Genomic DNA, 18,177 nt, shown 5'->3' with positions numbered 1-18,177 from the left:
AAATGTGGCGCGTGGACACCACGGAGTGCTATTCGGCTATGAGGAGCAGCGGTGAGGGGGCACCTCTCGTGGTTCTCCTGGCCAGAGCTGGAACCCGTTCCAGTAAGCCAAGTATCCCAAGAATGGACACACGAGCACCACGTGCTCACGCTCACCAGCAAATGGGTACGAACTGATGGACACCTAAGTGGACACAGAGGAATCACCTTCATCGGGTGGGTGTCGGGCGGGTGTGGGGAGGGGATGGGCATACACATCCATTAGGAATGCGGTGGGTGCGCACCGACTGGGGGATGGGCGCACTTGAAGCTCTGACCCGAGGGGGGAGGCTGGGAGAGGGCAACGCACCCGACCTTAACATTGGTACCCCCACAATACGCTGGAACAACATGAGAGGTAAATGAATAAGAACACGGGGGTGGGAGAGGGGGGCACGGGCAACACATGTCACCTTAATACTTGGACTCCCATCATCTGCTTGAAAAGAGAGAGAAAAGAAAATGCAATAATAGAGATAAGAGACACTTTTTAAAAATAATGAATCCGGCCGGGCGCTGTGGCTCACGCCTGTAATCCTAGCTCTTGGGAGGCCGAGGCGGGTGGATTGCTCAAGGTCAGGAGTTCAAAACCAGCCTGAGCAAGAGCGAGACCCCGTCTCTACTATCAATAGAAAGAAATTAATTGGCCAACTGATATATATATATATATAAAAAATTAGCTGGGCATGGTGGCGCATGCCTGTAGTCCCAGCTACCCGGGAGGCTGAGGCAGAAGGATCACTCCAGCCCAGGAGTTTGAAGTTGCTGTGAGCTAGGCTGACGCCACGGCACTCACTCTAGCCTGGGCAACAAACCGAGACTCTGTCTCAAAAAAAAATAAATAAATAAATAAATAAATAAATAAATAAATAAATAAATAAATAAAAAAATAACGAATCCGAAGAGAAAAGTAAAAGGAGGCCTGTGGAGCAGGTCTGGGTGTGACTCCGGATCCCCCAACATCAGGTGCCACCACCAGAGATTCCTACGTGTAGCCCATAGAACCCCAAAAGCAACGGGAGGAGTTCTGGTCACATACTCCCTCAAAATGACATCCTGGCCTTCTTCGGGAACTCCCTCCCCTCTCAGACTCTCAAGGTTTCCTCCAGCGTGTCAGTTCCCACAGAGCAGACCTTTGGTCTGAGACCTGACAGTCCAGAAGCCACGCATGCTGCCGCGTGGCGGCGGTGTCGCGGCTCGGGACAAGAGGAGGCCCCACGGTGCGGGCTGGGGCGCCAGGCACCGCGGCGGGCGCTGAGGGTGGGGGTCACCCCCACCCCGGGCCGCCCCCGCACTCCCAGAAACGCGACAGAACCAGAGGCAAAAAAAAAAAAAAAAGAAGAAGAAGAAGCCTAAGGCACCCGGTATTCCCGGGCGGTCTCCCATCCAAGTTCTAACCAGGCCCGACCCTGCTTAGCTTCCGAGACCAGAGGAGATCGGGCGCGTTCAGGGTGGTGTGGCCGTGGACGCCGGAGGGCGCCCCTGTCCCGCTCAAGAAGCCGAGCCTCTCTGCGCTTCCCCGCCGCCTCCTCCCGCCCCAGGCCCCGCGCCGGCGCTGACCCGCGCCGGGCCGGGCCTGTTGAGTTCGCCGGCCGGGTCCGGCGGGCGGGGGTGACAGGCGGGGCGGGCAGGGAGCGGCGGGCCGGGGTTGGGGGCTGTCTCTCTATACACACACACTCACACTCACACTCACTCACTCACTCACACTCACACAAGATGTGCCTCCACGGCTGGACCCGCCAAGGTGGAGACCTTCCAGCCCCCCTCCTCTCCTCGCCTGGCCTCCTTCACCTCCCCGCCCCCACCCCCAGCGCGCTGACTGCGCATGGGCGGGCGGGGCGCTCGCCCTTTGACCCCAGCCAGGGGCCGCCCTCCCCCACAACCCCTTTCAGCTGCGCCCCGCGCCCTGTGGCCGGGCGGCCGCCTATTCCCCCGGGCCAGGGCTGGGGCACAGCGCACGGGGGAGGGGAGCGAGTGTATGGGGCGTCTCTCTCTCTCTCTCTCTCTCTCTCTCTCTCTCTCTCTCTCTCTCTCTCTCTCTCTCTCAGGATGTGTCCCATGGGTGGGGTGGGGTGGCGTGGTTTGTGGGGCGCTGAAGAAATCAGTCCCCTCCATCTCCTCCCTCTGGAAAACCCCCAAGCCCTTGGAGAACTGCCGGCAACGCTACCGTGGGGGCCGGGACGCTCCTCTGTGTCCTCCTGTGGCCCAGTCCAAGGGGCCTGGGCCTGGCAGGGGCTGCATTGGACCCCAACCACCCTGGCGTGTGGACTCGCTAAAAATCGGCGACTAGATATTGGATTCCAGCGTCATTGAGGTCATTTCACTAATGAGTGCACCGGAAAGAGTTTCCTAATCCATCTGTGAGGGTGGCAACTGAAAGAGAATTTGAAAGCTGACAGAATAGGCGAGGAAAGGCATTGGAGATTTCCACACCCAGTAAGGAAGCCTTTCCCGAAATGGAAGAAAGAAAGGAGCAAACAGAGACACTGGTAGCCCGCCCGGATCAGAGTCTGCCCCTGAGAGAAAGTACCCTGACCAGGGTCACCCGTGGGTGGGTGGCGAGCTAGCGGCATTCAGAAGAGCGAGGCCCGCAGTCTGTGCAGAAGACACCTGCACTCGGGTGTGTGTGGCGGCACGATTCCCAAGCAGCTCCAGATGTTAATCCAAGGAGAAGCCAGGGAGTTCCCAACGCCCCAGGTGTCCTCAGCCCACGACTGGCTGCTGTGGGAATGCGAAGCCCGGCTCCTTGTCTCAGAGCGGGGCAACCAGGAGGTGTGATGTACACCCCGGGGTTCCTAGGAGGATCAGGCTGAAGCTGGGACTTGGCCTGAAAGTGTCCCCTCGCATGGCCACCCCCTTCCCCTTCCTGCTCCTCTACTCCTGGTGCCCCTCCATCCAGGGGCCAGACCTTAAAGAGTCACCCGCAAGAGAATCCTGGTCCCAAAGGAGCCTTCTGGGGGACCCGTGCTGAGAGAGCTTGTGGGCATGGCCCGCTGGGGCTCTGCCCGACCCAGGGCTGAGAGATGCAACCTCCCAGCTCTGGGTCCCTGCAGGAAGTGTTGGCAAGCACAGGGCCAGTCCTCCAAAGGCCCAGGTGCAGGGAGCCCAGGCCAAGCAGCCTGTGGAAGAAGCCACATGCCGTGCCACCCCGGGGAACACGACTGCAGGCCACAGCCCTTCCCGCCTCCTCCTCCTCCTCGTCCTCCTCCTCCTCCTCCTCCTCCCACCCCGCCCCCGCCCCCGCCCCCACATGGCGCAGGGCCCAGAGACACCTCAGACACTTGCTACCCAAAGTGCAAAGGGCATCAGTTGCTCCTCCAAACCCCCCCCCCAGCCCAGCAGACCGCGTTGTCCAGCCAGCCCCCGGGCCTCCCTGGGGTGCCCAGCACAAAAGCGCAGACACCCACCAGACCCTCAATCTCAGTTTTCGGATGTTTTTGCCACTCTAAGGACCCGCAGGCCAGCTGGGCCTTCTGGCAGGACAGAGAGCCCCGGAATCCGACGTGGAGAGCTGGGTGTACGTCCCCATGAGGAGGCGGTCCCCACCTCCGCGGCTCTCCCCTTGCGGGGAGCGGCAGCCGCGGGGCCTCAGAGAAGACACCAGGCTGGGCCCCCACGGCACAGCGGGAGCACGTCCCCCGCAGGCCACTTAGGGACGGGCGGCCGGCTGGCCGGCCGGCCGTCGGACGGTTGGGTTGCGGGAGACGCCGCAGCCGCCCTGCTACCGGCTTCCTGGGAGGGCGTCCTGGAACCAGCGTCCACACCAAGCCCTTGGAAGGCCCAGGCGACGGAGGAGCCCCGTCAGGCAGGGGCCGAGGACGGTGACAGCCCGGGCGGGGAGGAGCGTGTCAGGCAGGGGCAGAGGACGGTGACAGGTGACAGGCCGGGCGGGAAGGAGTCAGTCAGGCAGGGGCCGTGGAGGAGACGGGCTGGGTAAGGGTTAGGGTTAGAGTCAGGGCACAAGTCACAATCGCAAAGACCTGGAAGCGACCCGAGTGCCCATCGACCCACGAGTGCGTAAATGAAATGTGGCGCGTGGACACCACGGAGTGCTATTCGGCTATGAGGAGCAGCGGTGAGGGGGCACCTCTCGTGGTTCTCCTGGCCAGAGCTGGAACCCGTTCCAGTAAGCCAAGTATCCCAAGAATGGACACACGAGCACCACGTGCTCACGCTCACCAGCAAATGGGTACGAACTGATGGACACCTAAGTGGACACAGAGGAATCACCTTCATCGGGTGGGTGTCGGGCGGGTGTGGGGAGGGGATGGGCATACACATCCATTAGGAATGCGGTGGGTGCGCACCGACTGGGGGATGGGCGCACTTGAAGCTCTGACCCGAGGGGGGAGGCTGGGAGAGGGCAACGCACCCGACCTTAACATTGGTACCCCCACAATACGCTGGAACAACATGAGAGGTAAATGAATAAGAACACGGGGGTGGGAGAGGGGGGCACGGGCAACACATGTCACCTTAATACTTGGACTCCCATCATCTGCTTGAAAAGAGAGAGAAAAGAAAATGCAATAATAGAGATAAGAGACACTTTTTAAAAATAATGAATCCGGCCGGGCGCTGTGGCTCACGCCTGTAATCCTAGCTCTTGGGAGGCCGAGGCGGGTGGATTGCTCAAGGTCAGGAGTTCAAAACCAGCCTGAGCAAGAGCGAGACCCCGTCTCTACTATCAATAGAAAGAAATTAATTGGCCAACTGATATATATATATATATATAAAAAATTAGCTGGGCATGGTGGCGCATGCCTGTAGTCCCAGCTACCCGGGAGGCTGAGGCAGAAGGATCACTCCAGCCCAGGAGTTTGAAGTTGCTGTGAGCTAGGCTGACGCCACGGCACTCACTCTAGCCTGGGCAACAAACCGAGACTCTGTCTCAAAAAAAAATAAATAAATAAATAAATAAATAAATAAATAAATAAATAAAAAAATAACGAATCCGAAGAGAAAAGTAAAAGGAGGCCTGTGGAGCAGGTCTGGGTGTGACTCCGGATCCCCCAACATCAGGTGCCACCACCAGAGATTCCTACGTGTAGCCCATAGAACCCCAAAAGCAACGGGAGGAGTTCTGGTCACATACTCCCTCAAAATGACATCCTGGCCTTCTTCGGGAACTCCCTCCCCTCTCAGACTCTCAAGGTTTCCTCCAGCGTGTCGGTTCCCACAGAGCAGACCTTTGGTCTGAGACCTGACAGTCCAGAAGCCACGCATGCTGCCGCGTGGCGGCGGTGTCGCGGCTCGGGACAAGAGGAGGCCCCACGGTGCGGGCTGGGGCGCCAGGCACCGCGGCGGGCGCTGAGGGTGGGGGTCACCCCCACCCCGGGCCGCCCCCGCACTCCCAGAAACGCGACAGAACCAGAGGCAAAAAAAAAAAAAAAAGAAGAAGAAGAAGCCTAAGGCACCCGGTATTCCCGGGCGGTCTCCCATCCAAGTTCTAACCAGGCCCGACCCTGCTTAGCTTCCGAGACCAGAGGAGATCGGGCGCGTTCAGGGTGGTGTGGCCGTGGACGCCGGAGGGCGCCCCTGTCCCGCTCAAGAAGCCGAGCCTCTCTGCGCTTCCCCGCCGCCTCCTCCCGCCCCAGGCCCCGCGCCGGCGCTGACCCGCGCCGGGCCGGGCCTGTTGAGTTCGCCGGCCGGGTCCGGCGGGCGGGGGTGACAGGCGGGGCGGGCAGGGAGCGGCGGGCCGGGGTTGGGGGCTGTCTCTCTATACACACACACTCACACTCACACTCACTCACTCACTCACACTCACACAAGATGTGCCTCCACGGCTGGACCCGCCAAGGTGGAGACCTTCCAGCCCCCCTCCTCTCCTCGCCTGGCCTCCTTCACCTCCCCGCCCCCACCCCCAGCGCGCTGACTGCGCATGGGCGGGCGGGGCGCTCGCCCTTTGACCCCAGCCAGGGGCCGCCCTCCCCCACAACCCCTTTCAGCTGCGCCCCGCGCCCTGTGGCCGGGCGGCCGCCTATTCCCCCGGGCCAGGGCTGGGGCACAGCGCACGGGGGAGGGGAGCGAGTGTATGGGGCGTCTCTCTCTCTCTCTCTCTCTCTCTCTCTCTCTCTCTCTCTCTCTCTCTCTCTCTCTCTCTCTCTCTCGGGATGTGTCCCATGGGTGGGGTGGGGTGGCGTGGTTTGTGGGGCGCTGAAGAAATCAGTCCCCTCCATCTCCTCCCTCTGGAAAACCCCCAAGCCCTTGGAGAACTGCCGGCAACGCTACCGTGGGGGCCGGGACGCTCCTCTGTGTCCTCCTGTGGCCCAGTCCAAGGGGCCTGGGCCTGGCAGGGGCTGCATTGGACCCCAACCACCCTGGCGTGTGGACTCGCTAAAAATCGGCGACTAGATATTGGATTCCAGCGTCATTGAGGTCATTTCACTAATGAGTGCACCGGAAAGAGTTTCCTAATCCATCTGTGAGGGTGGCAACTGAAAGAGAATTTGAAAGCTGACAGAATAGGCGAGGAAAGGCATTGGAGATTTCCACACCCAGTAAGGAAGCCTTTCCCGAAATGGAAGAAAGAAAGGAGCAAACAGAGACACTGGTAGCCCGCCCGGATCAGAGTCTGCCCCTGAGAGAAAGTACCCTGACCAGGGTCACCCGTGGGTGGGTGGCGAGCTAGCGGCATTCAGAAGAGCGAGGCCCGCAGTCTGTGCAGAAGACACCTGCACTCGGGTGTGTGTGGCGGCACGATTCCCAAGCAGCTCCAGATGTTAATCCAAGGAGAAGCCAGGGAGTTCCCAACGCCCCAGGTGTCCTCAGCCCACGACTGGCTGCTGTGGGAATGCGAAGCCCGGCTCCTTGTCTCAGAGCGGGGCAACCAGGAGGTGTGATGTACACCCCGGGGTTCCTAGGAGGATCAGGCTGAAGCTGGGACTTGGCCTGAAAGTGTCCCCTCGCATGGCCACCCCCTTCCCCTTCCTGCTCCTCTACTCCTGGTGTCCCTCCATCCAGGGGCCAGACCTTAAAGAGTCACCCGCAAGAGAATCCTGGTCCCAAAGGAGCCTTCTGGGGGACCCGTGCTGAGAGAGCTTGTGGGCATGGCCCGCTGGGGCTCTGCCCGACCCAGGGCTGAGAGATGCAACCTCCCAGCTCTGGGTCCCTGCAGGAAGTGTTGGCAAGCACAGGGCCAGTCCTCCAAAGGCCCAGGTGCAGGGAGCCCAGGCCAAGCAGCCTGTGGAAGAAGCCACATGCCGTGCCACCCCGGGGAACACGACTGCAGGCCACAGCCCTTCCCGCCTCCTCCTCCTCGTCCTCCTCCTCCTCCTCCTCCTCCCACCCCGCCCCCGCCCCCGCCCCCACATGGCGCAGGGCCCAGAGACACCTCAGACACTTGCTACCCAAAGTGCAAAGGGCATCAGTTGCTCCTCCAAACCCCCCCCCCAGCCCAGCAGACCGCGTTGTCCAGCCAGCCCCCGGGCCTCCCTGGGGTGCCCAGCACAAAAGTGCAGACACCCACCAGACCCTCAATCTCAGTTTTCGGATGTTTTTGCCACTCTAAGGACCCGCAGGCCAGCTGGGCCTTCTGGCAGGACAGAGAGCCCCGGAATCCGACGTGGAGAGCTGGGTGTACGTCCCCATGAGGAGGCGGTCCCCACCTCCGCGGCTCTCCCCTTGCGGGGAGCGGCAGCCGCGGGGCCTCAGAGAAGACACCAGGCTGGGCCCCCACGGCACAGCGGGAGCACGTCCCCCGCAGGCCACTTAGGGACGGGCGGCCGGCCGGCCGGCCGTCGGACGGTTGGGTTGCGGGAGACGCCGCAGCCGCCCTGCTACCGGCTTCCTGGGAGGGCGTCCTGGAACCAGCGTCCACACCAAGCCCTTGGAAGGCCCAGGCGACGGAGGAGCCCCGTCAGGCAGGGGCCGAGGACGGTGACAGCCCGGGCGGGGAGGAGCGTGTCAGGCAGGGGCAGAGGACGGTGACAGGTGACAGGCCGGGCGGGAAGGAGTCAGTCAGGCAGGGGCCGTGGAGGAGACGGGCTGGGTAAGGGTTAGGGTTAGAGTCAGGGCACAAGTCACAATCGCAAAGACCTGGAAGCGACCCGAGTGCCCATCGACCCACGAGTGCGTAAATGAAATGTGGCGCGTGGACACCACGGAGTGCTATTCGGCTATGAGGAGCAGCGGTGAGGGGGCACCTCTCGTGGTTCTCCTGGCCAGAGCTGGAACCCGTTCCAGTAAGCCAAGTATCCCAAGAATGGACACACGAGCACCACGTGCTCACGCTCACCAGCAAATGGGTACGAACTGATGGACACCTAAGTGGACACAGAGGAATCACCTTCATCGGGTGGGTGTCGGGCGGGTGTGGGGAGGGGATGGGCATACACATCCATTAGGAATGCGGTGGGTGCGCACCGACTGGGGGATGGGCGCACTTGAAGCTCTGACCCGAGGGGGGAGGCTGGGAGAGGGCAACGCACCCGACCTTAACATTGGTACCCCCACAATACGCTGGAACAACATGAGAGGTAAATGAATAAGAACACGGGGGTGGGAGAGGGGGGCACGGGCAACACATGTCACCTTAATACTTGGACTCCCATCATCTGCTTGAAAAGAGAGAGAAAAGAAAATGCAATAATAGAGATAAGAGACACTTTTTAAAAATAATGAATCCGGCCGGGCGCTGTGGCTCACGCCTGTAATCCTAGCTCTTGGGAGGCCGAGGCGGGTGGATTGCTCAAGGTCAGGAGTTCAAAACCAGCCTGAGCAAGAGCGAGACCCCGTCTCTACTATCAATAGAAAGAAATTAATTGGCCAACTGATATATATATATATATATAAAAAATTAGCTGGGCATGGTGGCGCATGCCTGTAGTCCCAGCTACCCGGGAGGCTGAGGCAGAAGGATCACTCCAGCCCAGGAGTTTGAAGTTGCTGTGAGCTAGGCTGACGCCACGGCACTCACTCTAGCCTGGGCAACAAACCGAGACTCTGTCTCAAAAAAAAAAAATAAATAAATAAATAAATAAATAAATAAATAAATAAAAAAATAACGAATCCGAAGAGAAAAGTAAAAGGAGGCCTGTGGAGCAGGTCTGGGTGTGACTCCGGATCCCCCAACATCAGGTGCCACCACCAGAGATTCCTACGTGTAGCCCATAGAACCCCAAAAGCAACGGGAGGAGTTCTGGTCACATACTCCCTCAAAATGACATCCTGGCCTTCTTCGGGAACTCCCTCCCCTCTCAGACTCTCAAGGTTTCCTCCAGCGTGTCGGTTCCCACAGAGCAGACCTTTGGTCTGAGACCTGACAGTCCAGAAGCCACGCATGCTGCCGCGTGGCGGCGGTGTCGCGGCTCGGGACAAGAGGAGGCCCCACGGTGCGGGCTGGGGCGCCAGGCACCGCGGCGGGCGCTGAGGGTGGGGGTCACCCCCACCCCGGGCCGCCCCCGCACTCCCAGAAACGCGACAGAACCAGAGGCAAAAAAAAAAAAAAAAGAAGAAGAAGAAGCCTAAGGCACCCGGTATTCCCGGGCGGTCTCCCATCCAAGTTCTAACCAGGCCCGACCCTGCTTAGCTTCCGAGACCAGAGGAGATCGGGCGCGTTCAGGGTGGTGTGGCCGTGGACGCCGGAGGGCGCCCCTGCCCCGCTCAAGAAGCCGAGCCTCTCTGCGCTTCCCCGCCGCCTCCTCCCGCCCCAGGCCCCGCGCCGGCGCTGACCCGCGCCGGGCCGGGCCTGTTGAGTTCGCCGGCCGGGTCCGGCGGGCGGGGGTGACAGGCGGGGCGGGCAGGGAGCGGCGGGCCGGGGTTGGGGGCTGTCTCTCTATACACACACACTCACACTCACACTCACTCACTCACTCACACTCACACAAGATGCGCCTCCACGGCTGGACCCGCCAAGGTGGAGACCTTCCAGCCCCCCTCCTCTCCTCGCCTGGCCTCCTTCACCTCCCCGCCCCCACCCCCAGCGCGCTGACTGCGCACGGGCGGGCGGGCGGGGCGCTCGCCCTTTGACCCCAGCCAGGGGCCGCCCTCCCCCACAACCCCTTTCAGCTGCGCCCCGCGCCCTGTGGCCGGGCGGCCGCCTATTCCCCCGGGCCAGGGCTGGGGCACAGCGCACGGGGGAGGGGAGCGAGTGTATGGGGCGTCTCTCTCTCTCTCTCTCTCTCTCTCTCTCTCTCTCTCTCTCTCTCTCTCTCTCTCTCTCTCGGGATGTGTCCCATGGGTGGGGTGGGGTGGCGTGGTTTGTGGGGCGCTGAAGAAATCAGTCCCCTCCATCTCCTCCCTCTGGAAAACCCCCAAGCCCTTGGAGAACTGCCGGCAACGCTACCGTGGGGGCCGGGACGCTCCTCTGTGTCCTCCTGTGGCCCAGTCCAAGGGGCCTGGGCCTGGCAGGGGCTGCATTGGACCCCAACCACCCTGGCGTGTGGACTCGCTAAAAATCGGCGACTAGATATTGGATTCCAGCGTCATTGAGGTCATTTCACTAATGAGTGCACCGGAAAGAGTTTCCTAATCCATCTGTGAGGGTGGCAACTGAAAGAGAATTTGAAAGCTGACAGAATAGGCGAGGAAAGGCATTGGAGATTTCCACACCCAGTAAGGAAGCCTTTCCCGAAATGGAAGAAAGAAAGGAGCAAACAGAGACACCGGTAGCCCGCCCGGATCAGAGTCTGCCCCTGAGAGAAAGTACCCTGACCAGGGTCACCCGTGGGTGGGTGGCGAGCTAGCGGCATTCAGAAGAGCGAGGCCCGCAGTCTGTGCAGAAGACACCTGCACTCGGGTGTGTGTGGCGGCACGATTCCCAAGCAGCTCCAGATGTTAATCCAAGGAGAAGCCAGGGAGTTCCCAACGCCCCAGGTGTCCTCAGCCCACGACTGGCTGCTGTGGGAATGCGAAGCCCGGCTCCTTGTCTCAGAGCGGGGCAACCAGGAGGTGTGATGTACACCCCGGGGTTCCTAGGAGGATCAGGCTGAAGCTGGGACTTGGCCTGAAAGTGTCCCCTCGCATGGCCACCCCCTTCCCCTTCCTGCTCCTCTACTCCTGGTGCCCCTCCATCCAGGGGCCAGACCTTAAAGAGTCACCCGCAAGAGAATCCTGGTCCCAAAGGAGCCTTCTGGGGGACCCGTGCTGAGAGAGCTTGTGGGCATGGCCCGCTGGGGCTCTGCCCGACCCAGGGCTGAGAGATGCAACCTCCCAGCTCTGGGTCCCTGCAGGAAGTGTTGGCAAGCACAGGGCCAGTCCTCCAAAGGCCCAGGTGCAGGGAGCCCAGGCCAAGCAGCCTGTGGAAGAAGCCACATGCCGTGCCACCCCGGGGAACACGACTGCAGGCCACAGCCCTTCCCGCCTCCTCCTCCTCCTCGTCCTCCTCCTCCTCCTCCTCCTCCCACCCCGCCCCCGCCCCCGCCCCCACATGGCGCAGGGCCCAGAGACACCTCAGACACTTGCTACCCAAAGTGCAAAGGGCATCAGTTGCTCCTCCAAACCCCCCCCCCAGCCCAGCAGACCGCGTTGTCCAGCCAGCCCCCGGGCCTCCCTGGGGTGCCCAGCACAAAAGCGCAGACACCCACCAGACCCTCAATCTCAGTTTTCGGATGTTTTTGCCACTCTAAGGACCCGCAGGCCAGCTGGGCCTTCTGGCAGGACAGAGAGCCCCGGAATCCGACGTGGAGAGCTGGGTGTACGTCCCCATGAGGAGGCGGTCCCCACCTCCGCGGCTCTCCCCTTGCGGGGAGCGGCAGCCGCGGGGCCTCAGAGAAGACACCAGGCTGGGCCCCCACGGCACAGCGGGAGCACGTCCCCCGCAGGCCACTTAGGGACGGGCGGCCGGCTGGCCGGCCGGCCGTCGGACGGTTGGGTTGCGGGAGACGCCGCAGCCGCCCTGCTACCGGCTTCCTGGGAGGGCGTCCTGGAACCAGCGTCCACACCAAGCCCTTGGAAGGCCCAGGCGACGGAGGAGCCCCGTCAGGCAGGGGCCGAGGACGGTGACAGCCCGGGCGGGGAGGAGCGTGTCAGGCAGGGGCAGAGGACGGTGACAGGTGACAGGCCGGGCGGGAAGGAGTCAGTCAGGCAGGGGCCGTGGAGGAGACGGGCTGGGTAAGGGTTAGGGTTAGAGTCAGGGCACAAGTCACAATCGCAAAGACCTGGAAGCGACCCGAGTGCCCATCGACCCACGAGTGCGTAAATGAAATGTGGCGCGTGGACACCACGGAGTGCTATTCGGCTATGAGGAGCAGCGGTGAGGGGGCACCTCTCGTGGTTCTCCTGGCCAGAGCTGGAACCCGTTCCAGTAAGCCAAGTATCCCAAGAATGGACACACGAGCACCACGTGCTCACGCTCACCAGCAAATGGGTACGAACTGATGGACACCTAAGTGGACACAGAGGAATCACCTTCATCGGGTGGGTGTCGGGCGGGTGTGGGGAGGGGATGGGCATACACATCCATTAGGAATGCGGTGGGTGCGCACCGACTGGGGGATGGGCGCACTTGAAGCTCTGACCCGAGGGGGGAGGCTGGGAGAGGGCAACGCACCCGACCTTAACATTGGTACCCCCACAATACGCTGGAACAACATGAGAGGTAAATGAATAAGAACACGGGGGTGGGAGAGGGGGGCACGGGCAACACATGTCACCTTAATACTTGGACTCCCATCATCTGCTTGAAAAGAGAGAGAAAAGAAAATGCAATAATAGAGATAAGAGACACTTTTTAAAAATAATGAATCCGGCCGGGCGCTGTGGCTCACGCCTGTAATCCTAGCTCTTGGGAGGCCGAGGCGGGTGGATTGCTCAAGGTCAGGAGTTCAAAACCAGCCTGAGCAAGAGCGAGACCCCGTCTCTACTATCAATAGAAAGAAATTAATTGGCCAACTGATATATATATATATATATAAAAAATTAGCTGGGCATGGTGGCGCATGCCTGTAGTCCCAGCTACCCGGGAGGCTGAGGCAGAAGGATCACTCCAGCCCAGGAGTTTGAAGTTGCTGTGAGCTAGGCTGACGCCACGGCACTCACTCTAGCCTGGGCAGCAAACCGAGACTCTGTCTCAAAAAAAAAAAAAAAAATAAATAAATAAATAAATAAATAAATAAATAAATAAATAAATAAATAAATAACGAATCCGAAGAGAAAAGTAAAAGGAGGCCTGTGGAGCAGGTCTGGGTGTGACTCCGGATCCCCCAACATCAGGTGCCACCACCAGAGATTCCTACGTGTAGCCCATAGAACCCCAAAAGCAACGGGAGGAGTTCTGGTCACATACTCCCTCAAAATGACATCCTGGCCTTCTTCGGGAACTCCCTCCCCTCTCAGACTCTCAAGGTTTCCTCCAGCGTGTCGGTTCCCACAGAGCAGACCTTTGGTCTGAGACCTGACAGTCCAGAAGCCACGCATGCTGCCGCGTGGCGGCGGTGTCGCGGCTCGGGACAAGAGGAGGCCCCACGGTGCGGGCTGGGGCGCCAGGCACCGCGGCGGGCGCTGAGGGTGGGGGTCACCCCCACCCCGGGCCGCCCCCGCACTCCCAGAAACGCGACAGAACCAGAGGCAAAAAAAAAAAAAAAAGAAGAAGAAGAAGCCTAAGGCACCCGGTATTCCCGGGCGGTCTCCCATCCAAGTTCTAACCAGGCCCGACCCTGCTTAGCTTCCGAGACCAGAGGAGATCGGGCGCGTTCAGGGTGGTGTGGCCGTGGACGCCGGAGGGCGCCCCTGCCCCGCTCAAGAAGCCGAGCCTCTCTGCGCTTCCCCGCCGCCTCCTCCCGCCCCAGGCCCCGCGCCGGCGCTGACCCGCGCCGGGCCGGGCCTGTTGAGTTCGCCGGCCGGGTCCGGCGGGCGGGGGTGACAGGCGGGGCGGGCAGGGAGCGGCGGGCCGGGGTTGGGGGCTGTCTCTCTATACACACACACTCACACTCACACTCACTCACTCACTCACACTCACACAAGATGCGCCTCCACGGCTGGACCCGCCAAGGTGGAGACCTTCCAGCCCCCCTCCTCTCCTCGCCTGGCCTCCTTCACCTCCCCGCCCCCACCCCCAGCGCGCTGACTGCGCACGGGCGGGCGGGCGGGGCGCTCGCCCTTTGACCCCAGCCAGGGGCCGCCCTCCCCCACAACCCCTTTCAGCTGCGCCCCGCGCCCTGTGGCCGGGCGGCCGCCTATTCCCCCGGGCCAGGGCTGGGGCACAGCGCACGGGGGAGGGGAGCGAGTGTATGGGGCGTCTCTCTCTCTCTCTCTCTCTCTCTCTCTCTCTCTCTCTCTCTCTCTCTCTCTCTCTCTCTCTCTCTCTCTCTCGGGATGTGTCCCATGGGTGGGGTGGGGTGGCGTGGTTTGTGGGGCGCTGAAGAAATCAGTCCCCTCCATCTCCTCCCTCTGGAAAACCCCCAAGCCCTTGGAGAACTGCCGGCAACGCTACCGTGGGGGCCGGGACGCTCCTCTGTGTCCTCCTGTGGCCCAGTCCAAGGGGCCTGGGCCTGGCAGGGGCTGCATTGGACCCCAACCACCCTGGCGTGTGGACTCGCTAAAAATCGGCGACTAGATATTGGATTCCAGCGTCATTGAGGTCATTTCACTAATGAGTGCACCGGAAAGAGTTTCCTAATCCATCTGTGAGGGTGGCAACTGAAAGAGAATTTGAAAGCTGACAGAATAGGCGAGGAAAGGCATTGGAGATTTCCACACCCAGTAAGGAAGCCTTTCCCGAAATGGAAGAAAGAAAGGAGCAAACAGAGACACCGGTAGCCCGCCCGGATCAGAGTCTGCCCCTGAGAGAAAGTACCCTGACCAGGTTCACCCGTGGGTGGGTCGCGAGCTAGCGGCATTCAGAAGAGCGAGGCCCGCAGTCTGTGCAGAAGACACCTGCACTCGGGTGTGTGTGGCGGCACGATTCCCAAGCAGCTCCAGATGTTAATCCAAGGAGAAGCCAGGGAGTTCCCAACGCCCCAGGTGTCCTCAGCCCACGACTGGCTGCTGTGGGAATGCGAAGCCCGGCTCCTTGTCTCAGAGCGGGGCAACCAGGAGGTGTGATGTACACCCCGGGGTTCCTAGGAGGATCAGGCTGAAGCTGGGACTTGGCCTGAAAGTGTCCCCTCGCATGGCCACCCCCTTCCCCTTCCTGCTCCTCTACTCCTGGTGCCCCTCCATCCAGGGGCCAGACCTTAAAGAGTCACCCGCAAGAGAATCCTGGTCCCAAAGGAGCCTTCTGGGGGACCCGTGCTGAGAGAGCTTGTGGGCATGGCCCGCTGGGGCTCTGCCCGACCCAGGGCTGAGAGATGCAACCTCCCAGCTCTGGGTCCCTGCAGGAAGTGTTGGCAAGCACAGGGCCAGTCCTCCAAAGGCCCAGGTGCAGGGAGCCCAGGCCAAGCAGCCTGTGGAAGAAGCCACATGCCGTGCCACCCCGGGGAACACGACTGCAGGCCACAGCCCTTCCCGCCTCCTCCTCCTCCTCGTCCTCCTCCTCCTCCTCCTCCTCCCACCCCGCCCCCGCCCCCGCCCCCACATGGCGCAGGGCCCAGAGACACCTCAGACACTTGCTACCCAAAGTGCAAAGGGCATCAGTTGCTCCTCCAAACCCCCCCCCCAGCCCAGCAGACCGCGTTGTCCAGCCAGCCCCCGGGCCTCCCTGGGGTGCCCAGCACAAAAGCGCAGACACCCACCAGACCCTCAATCTCAGTTTTCGGATGTTTTTGCCACTCTAAGGACCCGCAGGCCAGCTGGGCCTTCTGGCAGGACAGAGAGCCCCGGAATCCGACGTGGAGAGCTGGGTGTACGTCCCCATGAGGAGGCGGTCCCCACCTCCGCGGCTCTCCCCTTGCGGGGAGCGGCAGCCGCGGGGCCTCAGAGAAGACACCAGGCTGGGCCCCCACGGCACAGCGGGAGCACGTCCCCCGCAGGCCACTTAGGGACGGGCGGCCGGCTGGCCGGCCGGCCGTCGGACGGTTGGGTTGCGGGAGACGCCGCAGCCGCCCTGCTACCGGCTTCCTGGGAGGGCGTCCTGGAACCAGCGTCCACACCAAGCCCTTGGAAGGCCCAGGCGACGGAGGAGCCCCGTCAGGCAGGGGCCGAGGACGGTGACAGCCCGGGCGGGGAGGAGCGTGTCAGGCAGGGGCAGAGGACGGTGACAGGTGACAGGCCGGGCGGGAAGGAGTCAGTCAGGCAGGGGCCGTGGAGGAGACGGGCTGGGTAAGGGTTAGGGTTAGAGTCAGGGCACAAGTCACAATCGCAAAGACCTGGAAGCGACCCGAGTGCCCATCGACCCACGAGTGCGTAAATGAAATGTGGCGCGTGGACACCACGGAGTGCTATTCGGCTATGAGGAGCAGCGGTGAGGGGGCACCTCTCGTGGTTCTCCTGGCCAGAGCTGGAACCCGTTCCAGTAAGCCAAGTATCCCAAGAATGGACACACGAGCACCACGTGCTCACGCTCACCAGCAAATGGGTACGAACTGATGGACACCTAAGTGGACACAGAGGAATCACCTTCATCGGGTGGGTGTCGGGCGGGTGTGGGGAGGGGATGGGCATACACATCCATTAGGAATGCGGTGGGTGCGCACCGACTGGGGGATGGGCGCACTTGAAGCTCTGACCCGAGGGGGGAGGCTGGGAGAGGGCAACGCACCCGACCTTAACATTGGTACCCCCACAATACGCTGGAACAACATGAGAGGTAAATGAATAAGAACACGGGGGTGGGAGAGGGGGGCACGGGCAACACATGTCACCTTAATACTTGGACTCCCATCATCTGCTTGAAAAGAGAGAGAAAAGAAAATGCAATAATAGAGATAAGAGACACTTTTTAAAAATAATGAATCCGGCCGGGCGCTGTGGCTCACGCCTGTAATCCTAGCTCTTGGGAGGCCGAGGCGGGTGGATTGCTCAAGGTCAGGAGTTCAAAACCAGCCTGAGCAAGAGCGAGACCCCGTCTCTACTATCAATAGAAAGAAATTAATTGGCCAACTGATATATATATATATATATAAAAAATTAGCTGGGCATGGTGGCGCATGCCTGTAGTCCCAGCTACCCGGGAGGCTGAGGCAGAAGGATCACTCCAGCCCAGGAGTTTGAAGTTGCTGTGAGCTAGGCTGACGCCACGGCACTCACTCTAGCCTGGGCAACAAACCGAGACTCTGTCTCAAAAAAAAAAAAAAAAATAAATAAATAAATAAATAAATAAATAAATAAATAAATAAATAAATAAATAACGAATCCGAAGAGAAAAGTAAAAGGAGGCCTGTGGAGCAGGTCTGGGTGTGACTCCGGATCCCCCAACATCAGGTGCCACCACCAGAGATTCCTACGTGTAGCCCATAGAACCCCAAAAGCAACGGGAGGAGTTCTGGTCACATACTCCCTCAAAATGACATCCTGGCCTTCTTCGGGAACTCCCTCCCCTCTCAGACTCTCAAGGTTTCCTCCAGCGTGTCGGTTCCCACAGAGCAGACCTTTGGTCTGAGACCTGACAGTCCAGAAGCCACGCATGCTGCCGCGTGGCGGCGGTGTCGCGGCTCGGGACAAGAGGAGGCCCCACGGTGCGGGCTGGGGCGCCAGGCACCGCGGCGGGCGCTGAGGGTGGGGGTCACCCCCACCCCGGGCCGCCCCCGCACTCCCAGAAACGCGACAGAACCAGAGGCAAAAAAAAAAAAAAAAGAAGAAGAAGAAGCCTAAGGCACCCGGTATTCCCGGGCGGTCTCCCATCCAAGTTCTAACCAGGCCCGACCCTGCTTAGCTTCCGAGACCAGAGGAGATCGGGCGCGTTCAGGGTGGTGTGGCCGTGGACGCCGGAGGGCGCCCCTGCCCCGCTCAAGAAGCCGAGCCTCTCTGCGCTTCCCCGCCGCCTCCTCCCGCCCCAGGCCCCGCGCCGGCGCTGACCCGCGCCGGGCCGGGCCTGTTGAGTTCGCCGGCCGGGTCCGGCGGGCGGGGGTGACAGGCGGGGCGGGCAGGGAGCGGCGGGCCGGGGTTGGGGGCTGTCTCTCTATACACACACACTCACACTCACACTCACTCACTCACTCACACTCACACAAGATGCGCCTCCACGGCTGGACCCGCCAAGGTGGAGACCTTCCAGCCCCCCTCCTCTCCTCGCCTGGCCTCCTTCACCTCCCCGCCCCCACCCCCAGCGCGCTGACTGCGCACGGGCGGGCGGGCGGGGCGCTCGCCCTTTGACCCCAGCCAG

The 18,177-nt window shown here is 61.3% G+C and overlaps 5 pseudogenes; all 5 read right to left on the bottom strand.

Annotated features, from left to right (window-relative positions):
- Window positions 1-1,387: 1,387 nt before the first annotated feature.
- LOC142863958 (uncharacterized) lies at window positions 1,388-1,506 on the bottom strand (annotated as a pseudogene).
- Window positions 1,507-5,443: 3,937 nt separating this feature from the next.
- On the bottom strand, window positions 5,444-5,562 carry LOC142863956 (uncharacterized; annotated as a pseudogene).
- Window positions 5,563-9,499: 3,937 nt separating this feature from the next.
- LOC142863955 (uncharacterized) lies at window positions 9,500-9,618 on the bottom strand (annotated as a pseudogene).
- A 3,955-nt stretch (window positions 9,619-13,573) lies between these two features.
- On the bottom strand, window positions 13,574-13,692 carry LOC142863954 (uncharacterized; annotated as a pseudogene).
- A 3,967-nt stretch (window positions 13,693-17,659) lies between these two features.
- LOC142863953 (uncharacterized) lies at window positions 17,660-17,778 on the bottom strand (annotated as a pseudogene).
- Window positions 17,779-18,177: the final 399 nt, after the last annotated feature.

This window comes from Microcebus murinus, chromosome 23 (assembly GCF_040939455.1).
Source record: "Microcebus murinus isolate Inina chromosome 23, M.murinus_Inina_mat1.0, whole genome shotgun sequence".
Classification (NCBI taxonomy): domain Eukaryota; kingdom Metazoa; phylum Chordata; class Mammalia; order Primates; family Cheirogaleidae; genus Microcebus; species Microcebus murinus.
The sequence above is the reverse complement of the archived record's forward strand: the minus strand, read 5'-3'. Positions and strand labels throughout refer to the sequence as shown.